Below are 12854 nucleotides of genomic sequence, written 5' to 3' on the forward strand. Positions count from 1 at the left end.
TCCTTGATTAACAACACTACGTTCAAAGCAGTACACGGTCAGATTCATTCGAAGGAACGATAAGAATTTTAATTTGGATCGTAATATATAATTCCTTGTCGCTAATTCGTTTCAAAATTTCAAAGAGTAATCGTCGTTAATATTACTCGTGGTTTGTCCATTGGAAAGTTTCGATTCGTACGCTTCATCACTTCTGTTAGATCTTCTGTAAGCTCTCGACTGAGCTTCTCCAAAGAAACCTTACGTTAATGATTGGAAGCTTTCGATCTGCTTATCCCTGCATCGTAACATTCTTATCTTTAAATTACTCAATCCTCGGCAACGCGAATCGTGCAATCGACGAATGATCAGCATTTAGAGGCAGAGATTAGTCACATAAGTCTAGACTTAGCAAGTATTCGCTTAGTCACGATATTAAAAATTTATTCAAATACCGTTGGCGTAAGCAACGTTTAACACTGTAGTTTGTCGCTGGATATTCTCGAATAATTTACGATATAATCTGATTTGTTTTTGATACGTAGAAGAGTGGAAAAAGATAAACAATTGTTATAGCTATCCTAAATCGAGTTAAACGAGAATTTCAATGACGAGACTCGGTGAAATCTTGAACGAAATTAGTACAGATGACCGTTTTAGTTGTCCTTTATTGTCTTCCATGGCAAACAGATTTAGATGAAAAGAAGGCCACGGCGTAGTAGGCCAACGTGGTATTGATTTCGGTCGGTCGGAGCTCTCTGCATCCGCGCTTTCAGTGTCATTTGAGTACGACGTAGATACGGTAGAAAGGTGATCGGAGGGGAGGCCAGGCTGGTGCTCTCATTCAGGAAAACTCCGTTCTGCGTATTTAAATAAAAATTGTAAGAAAATGTACTCGGAACCGTTACAACATCGCAGTTGAACAAGCGTACCGTTCTTTGCAATTCGTTCTAGAAACCACCTCGCGAGATACCGCTAACGCAATATTACGTCATAGATCGTTTATTACTTAAATTATAGATGCAACATGATTAAAATTGTCAATGAAACAGAGATAGAAACCGATCGAAATTTGAAGGATATGTTTAGCCTAGATCGGTGTGGAATTTTGGCAAACGCAATGGATGATTCGTCAAAAGTCGTCTAGCAAACTTAAGCTCGACGCGCCGGCGCATCGACTAGGAACGGATTGTATCGACGGTTACAGAATTGAACGATAAAATTGAAGGTGTAGTCATCTTTCGCAACAAACGGAATCTATCGTTCGACAAAGAAAGGGATGTAATCAAAAGCCGCTCCGTTAAGTCAAATATTTGCGTGGAGTGTACATTGCGATCTTTGCTTACTGGGAATTCGGTGTTTATGTTCGCGAGGCAATGTAATCTACCTGCAAGGCGTGACAGTACGGGGAATCGAAGAGGTTTCTTTGAAATACGAGAAGAACATGTACAGATTCGATTGGTTAATCTGGAATCTTGTCCACGTGGCGTCTATCGGTACAATTCAATGTCATTAGAGTTCTAGAGTAAAATGAAAACGTATGAACATATTTCGTGACCTTTTCCAGGAATATATGTATACACGTGTATTAATATATAAAGATTCTCATTCTTAACTTTAAGGTAAAGTATGATATCGATGATGAAAAATTAATATAAGGATAAGAATGGAAATCTTTATATAATAATACACGTGATTATATTCCTGAAGATAACCGAAACATTGAATAATTAAATAACGTACGTAGTGTACTCTATGGAGAGGAATATGTAAGCGAGAGCGATGGTCGATTTTCATCCTGATCGACTCGGCGTCGATGGATGATGGTTGGTTCGTGTATCAAAAGTGGTTCAATTGATTCGAACCGATGGCATTCTATTCTCTGTAAATTATCTAAGGATCACCGTGGACGCGTGCTTCCTGATGCGACATTCATAACGAAACCGGTTGCAAGATACCTCGCAAACAAAACGCTGGCTCGTGCTGCGATCTCAGAGTTTTAAACTGCTGCATAACTGGTCGAGTGGTCGGTAACCGGTTGATGGCAGAACCTTACACCGACATCTGTGCGGAGGGCAGAAAACCGATGCAGAAGCCCGGCTAAGACTGGTTTCCCTTGAAAAGAGCGAATAGGCCGCGGTAGACGGCAACGGAGAATTTCCAGCCAGATGATATCGTCCTTGCTGAGAATCAACAAGATCTCGTACCAAGGTCGATACAACCTCGCCCGATTATGTTGCCTCTTGGTCGCTTCGTTGACGAACCGTCTGATCCGATTATCAGCCCGTCCGAACTTTCTGCTATCACGATCAAAGCCCGATGATACTTGAGCAATTCTGCGAGTGCCACGTGTCTTCCTATCGCTTAACTCTTTGCGGCACAAAGTTCAAACTCCTATTCAAGTTTCTAAACCTTTCGTCCGCAAGGTCGACAAAAATGAACGCGTTGTAGGAGGAAGAAATTTTTCGAATCGAACATTGACACGGGTTTGGAATCGAAGGAAACTCACGCGTTACAAAGTACATCGTCGCTAACGAGATTATCGAGACGCCGCTGGCCAAGATAATTTATTTAAAAATGCATGCACGCCTGCGCACGAGCACTGTGATATTTGGCAATAAGCATGGCTCGCCGTTAACTATTTATCGCGTCTGAATCGTGCCAAACTGTTCACAACCGGCGACCGTGCTAATCTTCAGGGACCAATTTACGCGCGATCGCGAAGCGCAGCGTGCCGCGTGCGTGATGCGAAGAAATTTGTCATTGCAGAGACGAAGAGGATATCGACTATTTACGTCTCAATCGATGACCGAGACAATAGTTTTGCGCCGCAATATAGTGTAAGAACATTGTTCGAACATTAAATGCCAACATCTGAGTATTCATTACAGATTTATAGTCTGCTGTTCGAGCGAGGCGCCTACAGAATTATGTTTGCTCTTCTGTTATATAATAATAACAACAATAATACGTTTGTTATATCACAGTTGTGCAATTGTTGAATAGTTTAAGCAGTAGAAACTTGATCATCGAAATTTCAATCTTCAAACGCCAACATGGATTCTGTTCAAATGTTTGTTGAATGCATGTCGGACGCGTATTACGATCACCCGATCGATATTTCCATGTATGACTCAATGATCGGATCTACTAGTCTAGAAACGATCGTGGCATCGAAGTTATTTGCTGTACGCGATTAGAATCGTGAATCAATTATGAAGATATTACCAACAATTCGAAGTGTCAGATGCCAACTTCTCGCGTACGCGCGAATCCAATTGGGGAACGTAATGCGAAGCGGACATAATTGTCCACGCCAACTGCGCACGTCTCAACGATTGATCAACTTTACAAATGTGTAAAATGGGTACGCGTATCAATCAAACGAAATCGAGCTCTGTACGAATGGACGTTGTCAATTTTTTTTTTTTTATTTTCTTGAAGATGTAAGATTACGAGATTCAAAACATATTTCGCAGCACATACTCTCTTCGTTTAGATTGCACGTGCTGCAATAGTTATCGATTGCGTCGTCGATGTGTAAATTTGAATTAACTACAGACGTTCATATTTATGAATCTCGACGTGCGTGGCATGTCTGGCCGTACGAATTTCCATTGAGGTGTCCCTTTCGTTCATACCTGGTTCACGCGTGCGTACCTCGTAGGCGGTACTGATTGACGCGTACAACTTTGACACGTCAGTCGAAGAAATGATAGATCCGCGAGTCGAGTCGCTGAAATTGAATGTCTTCCGTTCGATTGCAAATAGGACAGCATGGCAGACGTAAAATTGTAGCGATTTTCGCAACCATGGAAGGGTGTAGGAGGATCGTTTAGATAAACAGTTGCCTATCCCTGCATCTGCGTCATTCGCCCTATTCATGGGTGGAGTTAGAGTTAGGATAGGTCAGTGTAAATTAACGTGTAAACTATTCGATCCAGGAAAATTGCGCGTACAGCTGCCCAAGCAAGCAACGTGCGTCAAGAGTACAGGCTAATACGCGTCACAGCAGCACGTATCGTTATTACTTATTAGCTTATCAAGGAATACAGTCTATTATTGTCTCGTACCACGTAGCAACCAAAAATACAGGATTCTACGTCATCGATTATATAATTTTACTCCATCGAGACAACAGGGTCATTGTCGACGATCGCAATCTGTAATATCTTTCCACCGTCGTAGGATTATGGGATTTTATCGTATCCTCGTGTTTATATCCGCGAAACATGCGACTCTCTATACTCGGTTAAGCCTCTATTTCGATGCTTATAATTCTATTTCTTATACTTATAAATCGTTACACATCTTCGTTACTTTTTCTTTTAATTTACAAGACGAAATCGAAAGGAATCGGTGTTTCTTCGTCCCAATTACGTCGCTCCCTTCATCTGGCGTGTAATCTAATCACGAGGCGATATTTAATTCGAACACCCTCGTTAACGTGGTCACCCTGGCTTCTTCTCTAAGGACGTCCTGCGCTCTTGGCGCGAAAATTGAACGTCGCATCGAATTCCCCGCGTCGTTGGTACCGAACCGATACACTCTGTATTCCGGAACAAAGTATTTTCGAATATATCTAAGAATACGCCTATGTCGCGTCAAATGAAGAAATTTTTATCGTCGCGACACTTTACGTCGACTAGAATGGCGTGGTCGTGCAAGGATTAGAGTCAGGACGAAAAAGTACTGGTCGACGATCGAGCACGTTGGTTGTCTATTCTAAACGTAACTCGGCCTTGCAGCGCTGCACAATCGCTACGCCCACGCAAACGCATCCGTTGCCCCTGCGATAGGTCTCTTGTTGTCCCAGGCCCAGCTGCCGATGAACTGAACAATTTGGCAGCGATCGTGACAGTATGCGCCTTCAAAAATGTTCACGTGGGTGTCGAGACGGCGCGTCACGACGCCGTAGGCGCCGCGCTCTGCGACGACCTGCGTCGCTATTACGCCGAAAATAACAGGGTAGACTGGCATACTTATAAGTACAGACGCGTATGTCGATTGGACACGTACACGTTCTTCACGCGTGACATCGCGAAAGGTCTCAATGTCGGGCGATTATCCAACGGATCCTCGACGCTTCGTAGGAATCGCTACGTCTACCAAGTTTCGAGAGTAGAGTTTGGTTGTTGAACGATGTAAAAGTGCCCCGGTATTCTGGCTCGGGGAAATGTGCATAATTATCTTGGATGATTTATGATTGTAACAGAGGGAACGATAGCATAGAGCAATCTTTAATGAGTAGATATCCCGAAAGACGCGGAAGATAAGATGACGCGGTGTTTGTGAGTCAGATGTTGTATACAGATTAAATGGATACATTGCGATTGCACCTGAGCAACTGCTCGTTGGTAATTCGTGGAAATCCGCGGCGATTTTCTAGAATCTCTACTATGCTTAGCGCTCTATGCCAAGCATTGTGCTTGTTTGCGCCAACAATGTTTCCACCTCATCCAACGTGAGATTCTTGGGACTTGTTTACGTATTCTCATAATTTAAAGTACCAGCAGTTTTATTATTAGCCGGGTTAGACTGTCGTTCGAAATTAGCGCCTATTAGTACGTTCGCTATAAATGGAAATACTCTCGTACGCAGAGACATTAAGATTAGCGTATCGTAAGCTTGTGACGCATAAGTCGATACAGATTCGTCGAGGACCTTGCGGCCGGATAAAGAGAATCTTCTTTACGCTCCATAATTCCAGCATACCATTTGTTCTTTTCTTTAGAAGAGGAAGTAAAGGATGCACTCTCAAGCTTCGCGTTTCAGATTGTTTCAACTAAAATTAACTGCACATCGATTCCTCCGGAATCCACCGTATCTAAATTCTGCAACCTCCTTCTTACATCAGCCTGTATTTTCTGCATACATTCCAAAGATAGCAACTTTCAACCTCCGCGCGCACGGATTTACATTCCCACCGCTAATCGTTTCCGGTTTTCGCCGAATAAACTCGTCGAGGAAGAAGCACACAAGTCGGTGCCTGATCGCAAGGGAGCCGGTACAAGATCTTTCGTGTTACAATCTAAAACTTGCACACGAACGCTTCAAAGGAGAACATGACGTTGGCATCGGTAACAGGCAGAACCGACAGAGACGAGCTACCGCTACAAATGCAACGCGATAACGTTGCGTTTGTTCAACTAGAAATAGCACAAAAGCGTGACACGGGCGCGATACATAATACGCATAAATATTTGCGAACAGAGAAGAGAATAATGAAAATGAAATAAGCTTGGCCAGCTAACCGTCGGTAAAAGAAATACGCGTGAATAGGAGCAAGCTGAATGCCTTTGCTTCGTTTGATAACGCCCAGGGATCTACGCATCCAGCTAAAGTGTTCTTTTTCAACCCACGAACATGACGTGGGTCATGTCTTTAAATCAACATTAAACGCGTTGCACAATGGACACCAAGCTTTTACAATTACCAAGGACAGAGAACCTGATCCTGTTTCGTTGTTACATTTCAAACCACTCTTTCCAACGTGTATACATCGTTGAGAAATCTTAACGAAACAGAATACGTCGTACACCAGGGAATATTTTGTAAATTTCTTTGGAGAGCAAATACGTGTTCTATTCCGAGACTAATCCCTCTGATGTCTGTTGGCGTATTTTGATAGTGCTTGGAAGACATATACCCCGACGCTATTTCTCTTTCCGAATGGTTGCGACTGGGTCAAGGATTGAATAGAGCCATTCGTGTGGGTGGACGCCAGGGGATGGTTAGCGATTTGCAGTCACATAGTTATCAAGTCTCAAATGACACTGTTTAAACTAGATAAGGGTATGGAAAGATTGCAGACGATCTGGCGTCGGTAGAGAACGGAGACTGTTTCTAAACGATCTGGTCACGGATCGAACAAGGATGCCTTCCGGTAACGAGACTGTGAGAAACTGCATCGTGCTCAGCCAGGAGTTCGAAATAGAATTTACGATACCAATAGGCCTTTAGCTTCTAATCGAGTCTTCCTATTCTCCATCTTTGAATACCTTGATCAACAAGATCAGATCAACCAGCCTGCGACGCGAAAGAGTCCTTGATTTTGATAGAATTTTACAGAATATAAAACATGTAAAATAAAATTGCATCATTCATTTCTGATCGCTCAAACTGTGCACCGCATGCACAGAACAAAATATCATCCGTCAATTTTTTGCCAGTGCTTCGCATTGCTCAATTGTTTCGTATATGTGATCATCGCGAGATCGAGCGTGTATTCGGTAACGATAAAGGAATTGCAAACGTTTTCTATATTTAAATTTTAAAGAAACCGGAGAAGCGCGATATAGTCGATCGGTATGCGTTAGCCAACTCTCTCCTACGTACACGGTCGAAATCGCGCAGAAATGAATCCGGTTGCTAAACTAGGCGCCAATACCGACATGCCGCGATGACAAACATGTTATTGCAAGCTGCAAATTTTCCCATCGACCCCGCCGACGATCAGCTGGTGTATTATCGTTCAGTGACGGGCGCCAATAGCCACACGTTATTATTAACAATCATGCAGATAAGAACAGAAATAAGTCGCGTCGCGTTGCAGACGTGCACGTTGCTTCCTTGTCGCAATAAATAGCGAAGATGGGACAATAATGCTTCTCGATAACCTGGAGGCCATCGTACACATAATTTACTCCCGCGCCGTTAAGAATTGTAATGCAACGACACGGTGTTGTCGCCTCTGAGCGAAGCAAAAATCGAAAGCTCGTGACACTTATCTCTCGGTTCAGTCGTGGCAATGGAAAATTTTCAATAGATTTTTCAACGTTTCCCTTTGTTCCTCCACTTCGTCGCGTGGGATTTGTTTGCCCGCGCGAAATAATCGCGCGGTGAAAAGAAATCCAAACGTTACCGCGGGTTTCTCTGCGACGGTTTCGATCTGCATCCGTTTAACTCAAGGCTCCCTCGCTCGTAAAGGACCAAGGACTTTCTTAAGCCGCAGAATTGGTAAAATGTAACGCGGCCTTGCGACGTCATGCATTTTCTGAAACGGAGTTCAAGCGATACAACTTACTTATCTCGCGCGTGTTCGCGCGAATAATTACGAATCATTCCGTGATCGATCGAGCATCGTGATTTTGCGAAGTTTCATTTCTTTTCTGGAAACTCGATGATAATGTAGATAATGTATGATTTCTGCCGATGATAATGTAGGCCAACTCCGTCAATCGCCACGCTTATCGAGTCGCTGTTATCTCATCGTTCTTCATCGAATAATTATGATAAGCATATATTACAATTTCTGTTCAGAGAAACACAAAAGAGTATCATTCATATTCATGAATATCGTTCTCGAGAAAAACGCATCAAACGAAAACAGACAAAAACGTTATACTCCGTGACGTGGGTAACATTCATTAAAAATGCAGTAACGATCAACCGCGGACCGTCCACAAAGACGCTGATCAATAGAACCGGTTTTCATTTACCGTAATTTTGACGTCTCTCTTTTGTTGCGTCGATGACGTTTGTAGCATGATCTTTCCTGGAATCGTCTGGAAACCCGAGTATTGCAAAGCTCAATTAGTTTTTGACGTAAAAGGTCGCAGGACACGTGTTCCAATGAGATCGAAATAATTGTACACTTGTCGTGACACCAAGTACCAGTAAACCAGGACCAATCCATGACGCAAAAATAATCTCGTTTCACGGATGCACTTTGCAAATGATGTTCTTGACCCAACAACCCTTCTTGATCTCGTGAGACGTCTCGAGTGTAAACACAAGTACCGGTGGCAATTCATAAGCTTCCCAGGCACGTCGCATCTTAATCGAACCAACAGGAGGGGAAGTTACGTTCTAAGAATAATTCGCTGCAAGTTAGAAATAGTATCGTCGCGCGAACGTATTGATCGTCGGCCCTATTCTGCATCAGCCAGAAAGTCCATCGACCTGAATTCTTTTCCGGGCCACGTTTTACCAGGGCACCTGTAACTTCGTGGTCTTCTACGATTACTTAGGAATCTACACTACTCCAAGAACGTTAATCCAATAAGTCCCGGGGCTTTTCCTATTCCGCGACTACAGTTTCTAATGGACACTGACGGTTCGCCTGTATCCTCAATCTGTCTCCACGAGTCCCCTCGATACTTCCCAACGAGGATCAGCGTTAGTTTGCTTTAGCGATGCTTGGAATAGTGCGCGTTACGTATCGTTTTGAACCAGGCATGCTAGATAAGACAGAACAGTTCTGGAGCAGAGTATCCATGTAACAAATTTCATTCCATCTTAATAGACTGTTATATACGCGTTAATTCGATATGTCCAGTACATCTTGGCGCTCGTCCACAGGATTAAAGCCAAAATTGACTCCTCGAAGCTTCACCAGCTAGTAATGCGCACGAGACGAGACGAGATGAGATTTTTATGATCTCGATCTTGCTTTCGAAAAATTTCGATATCGATCTCGAATGTTACAAGTAATCTCGATCTCGAATCGCATCTAGAAATCGAGACGAGATCGAGACGAGATCGGATTTATCTCGTCTCGTGCGCATCACTATTACCAGCAGTTCGTTGTTTCCTTCTTGGCTGTGTTAGATTTCACCTCTGAAAGTAAACGCGTCGATGATTCGCTTACGCGATTTCAAGCACGAAAATTTGCTGAAACCGCGCGAAACCTTCGCCATCGGACCAGGGATCGATTGCTTAACTCGCGATTCAACGATGGAATCTGCCCAACAATCGAACGTGCACCCTTTCCCATCGCGATTACAGGGGATACCGCTGGTCGATCATCATTTCGTCGGCCAAGGACAAAGTGCTCCCCGTTTCAAGGCCGACCCTGTCCATTCTAACTCCTGGCGTACTTTAAGGCCGCGAGAAATCGTTAGCCAGACTGTACGACCGGCACGTCGTGACGGAGGAAAGAAGCAGTTGCTGATGCCAGATTGGAGAAAGAGAGCGAGGGAAGTGCAATGGAACGCAGCTGAGCGTAGGCAGTTTGCACGAGTCCAACCGACATACGCCAGATGCGAGGCTACCGGCTGAATGAACGCGCATATTTCGGAACGAGATACGATAAGGCGTCGTGGGTGGTTGTCGTCCTGTGACTGCACCGCGCTGCCTCGACTTCCTTCCTTCCTGTCGCTTCCGTCGAAAGCCTCTGTGGAATCTACCAAGGAAATTCAATTAATCGCGACTCGTGCAAACTTTGATGTAATCGGATGGAAATCGGTAGGAAACTGGCTATTGCATGCTAACCCGTAGGACCTTCTGGGTCTCAAAAGCTGGTTAAGTGTCCCGTAACTCCTCGTGAATCTATTTATCGCGAGGTAAACCTTTGGTACCGAACGAAGCAGAGTAAGATCCATTCTCGACGACCAAAGTGTCGTACAAAGTGCCTATTGGGAAATTCTAAACGATCGAACTAGCATCTGTTCGAAGCTAGGCATGCTGGGTGCAACATCTCGTTCATTCGAGAACGATATCGATATTGCCTCGAAAAGGATATTATCCACGTGGCGAACCGTGACCACAGATGAATCATGAGCATCGGTGAGGCTCGTACACGCGATTTTATTTTCCTTGTTCTCAGTGTTCGCAACGAGTATTTTTGCCGGTGCAATTTTCGCGCTAATAAGTCAGCCAGTGACACACCATCGTAAGCAGTCGAGGCCTCCAAGCGCCGTGGAAATTTCCATTCGCGAAAACCATTGGCGTAACCGGTCGCGGACTCCTGTGTCTAAAAATTCGCGATTCGCAGCTTCTTCTCGCAACTTGGACCCGTATCCGAACCCAGTTGTTAGCTTGTTCCGATTCTGAACTTCGAAGATGGTTCGCGAGAATCTAGGATATATCTTCAACCATAGGTGACGATAGATCCTTTCCTCATTCATAGCCTTTGTCTTTTTCTCCTATCATTGTTCCCATATCTTACTACTCGAGATTGGAATTTGAATTCTTTCCTAGCTACTTTATTTAGAGCGAAAACGACTTCACTGACAATCCAACGTATGCTGTTTATACGTGACTGGTCGCTGTAATTAATGCTGATACGTGCTGGGATTTACTCGCTGGCGGTAACAATTAATCACGTGGCGATTAATTATGAAATTCTTTCTTGTTCGCTGTAATCTGGCTCGCTCGAACGTCAGGCGCAATGCGAGGGTCTTAATACGACGTCGCGTTCGCCGTTTCCGATAATGGTTCGATAAAAATCCACGATCGGAGTGGCTTTGATAACAGAATTGTATACTTGTAAATAACCAGGTGTACAGTTTCGTTGTAGTCCCTTTTTCCCCGCAATTTTATTCATTCATTTCGTCAATTTCGTTCGTGTCGCCATAAATAAACTTGAAACAGGGTGCATATAATGTCGCCATGGCGACGCCAGTGGAGTGCAAAGGGTTAACACGGGGAGAGAATCGTGGAAAACCTTGTTCAACTCGGTGCGCACGGGGAAACCCGCGTGTGATATACAGATTATCAGTGTTTCTGTTCTTTTTCGTGAATCCCCGATGTTGATTAGAACAAAGAAATAAAGCCGTGTTACATAAATACGTACGATTTCCTGATTCATCGCTTCAGATACCGGCTTCAGATACCGGAGCAATGTTCAGAAGCGGTTCTTTTAAAATAAATAACCCAACCACGGATAAGCCTGCATTTTACTCGAAACAACGCTGATTACGCTCATACCTGAGAAACGAAGCAGATAAGCCGAACGGCAATATAGAGTTTTCCGGTACAATTGTAAACACGAGCACGTTGTAACGATTACCCCTGAATCTCAGTTGCGTAAGAAGCCGCGTTATCTCTATGAAAAGTTTTGATAACAAAGGCAAAACGGTAACCGATTTCACAACTCAAACGTCGTTGGATGCCGAATGGAACTTTCAAGGTGCGATTGATCCTTGCTCGCGCGTGACATCAGAGAGACGATTGCGTCGGGTTGCGATGACGTTAACGGTTGATGCACAGTTACCATTGTCCTTCTGTCAAACCTGACTGTGCAAATAATACGTGCATATTCATTTCCTATGTCATTTCCAAGTATGCTGTTAGCTGTTACAAGGGTAGTTCTATGGTTAAATTGGAGCGACTTAGGCTTGGATTAAGTGCAAGAGCACCAAAAGCTATACCCATCGTCTTGGTTTGCGAGCGTGGAAGCTGCGTCGCGCAGGTATAGCGCAGTGTCTCCTCGAATGTTCTGGAAACACCGCAACGTTGGTGGTCGATTCGCGAAGACTCGTCGTCGCATACCATCCATTGTACCCTGTACGCGACACCGTCTTCCCTAATCGATAATTTCTATCGGTTTCTAGCACTCAGATTAAAATTAAGTACAAATCGGGAGACAGGTAATAAATCGCGGGCACTCGAAATAGCCCGACATCCTTGCCTGTATATTGCTCCTCGTAAAATATGACGATATAAGTAGGATACTTCTGGAATAATTGTCGGCATAAAGAGTGACGCAATATTTCGTAAAATGTCAATCGAGGACTTGTATTGGTAATGACGCTAATTAGAATAGATGAATAATGTATATATAGATTAAAAGGATTAATGAATAATTCGACTAATAACAACGTAACTAAGTAACGAATAAAATTCTGTAGGAACGCCAAGTTTGTATGTCTTTAAGCAATTTAAATTTCCACGGTAAACGCGTACAGTAAGATTTTCATTTCAAGGTTTACGCGAAGGTTCCCTTTATTACAATTTTGCATTCAATTACATTGTGCGAATGTATAATAAACGAGATAAGATCTACATTGATTGTAAATGTGTTTTAATCGCGTATGCGCGGACAAGAGTGACGGTATATCGGAAATTGATTACTGTTACTGGCAAGTTGACCTTTAATCTCCAATCGATAAATGTTAATACACAATTGCTGAACAGCATCAAATTTATAT

The 12854-nt window shown here is 43.5% G+C and overlaps 1 long non-coding RNA gene across 1 annotated transcript; it reads right to left on the bottom strand.

Moving 5' to 3' along the window:
- Positions 1-406: 406 nt before the first annotated feature.
- Positions 407-3201, bottom strand: LOC128886226 (uncharacterized). The gene is made up of 2 exons (XR_008459783.1): positions 1938-3201; positions 407-839 (listed from the first exon to the last, which is right to left on the bottom strand). It is a non-coding gene; the product is annotated as an uncharacterized LOC128886226 (long non-coding RNA).
- Positions 3202-12854: the final 9653 nt, after the last annotated feature.

Source organism: Hylaeus anthracinus, unplaced genomic scaffold (assembly GCF_026225885.1).
Source record: "Hylaeus anthracinus isolate JK02 unplaced genomic scaffold, UHH_iyHylAnth1.0_haploid 11982, whole genome shotgun sequence".
In the NCBI taxonomy this organism is placed as follows: Eukaryota; Metazoa; Arthropoda; class Insecta; order Hymenoptera; family Colletidae; genus Hylaeus; species Hylaeus anthracinus.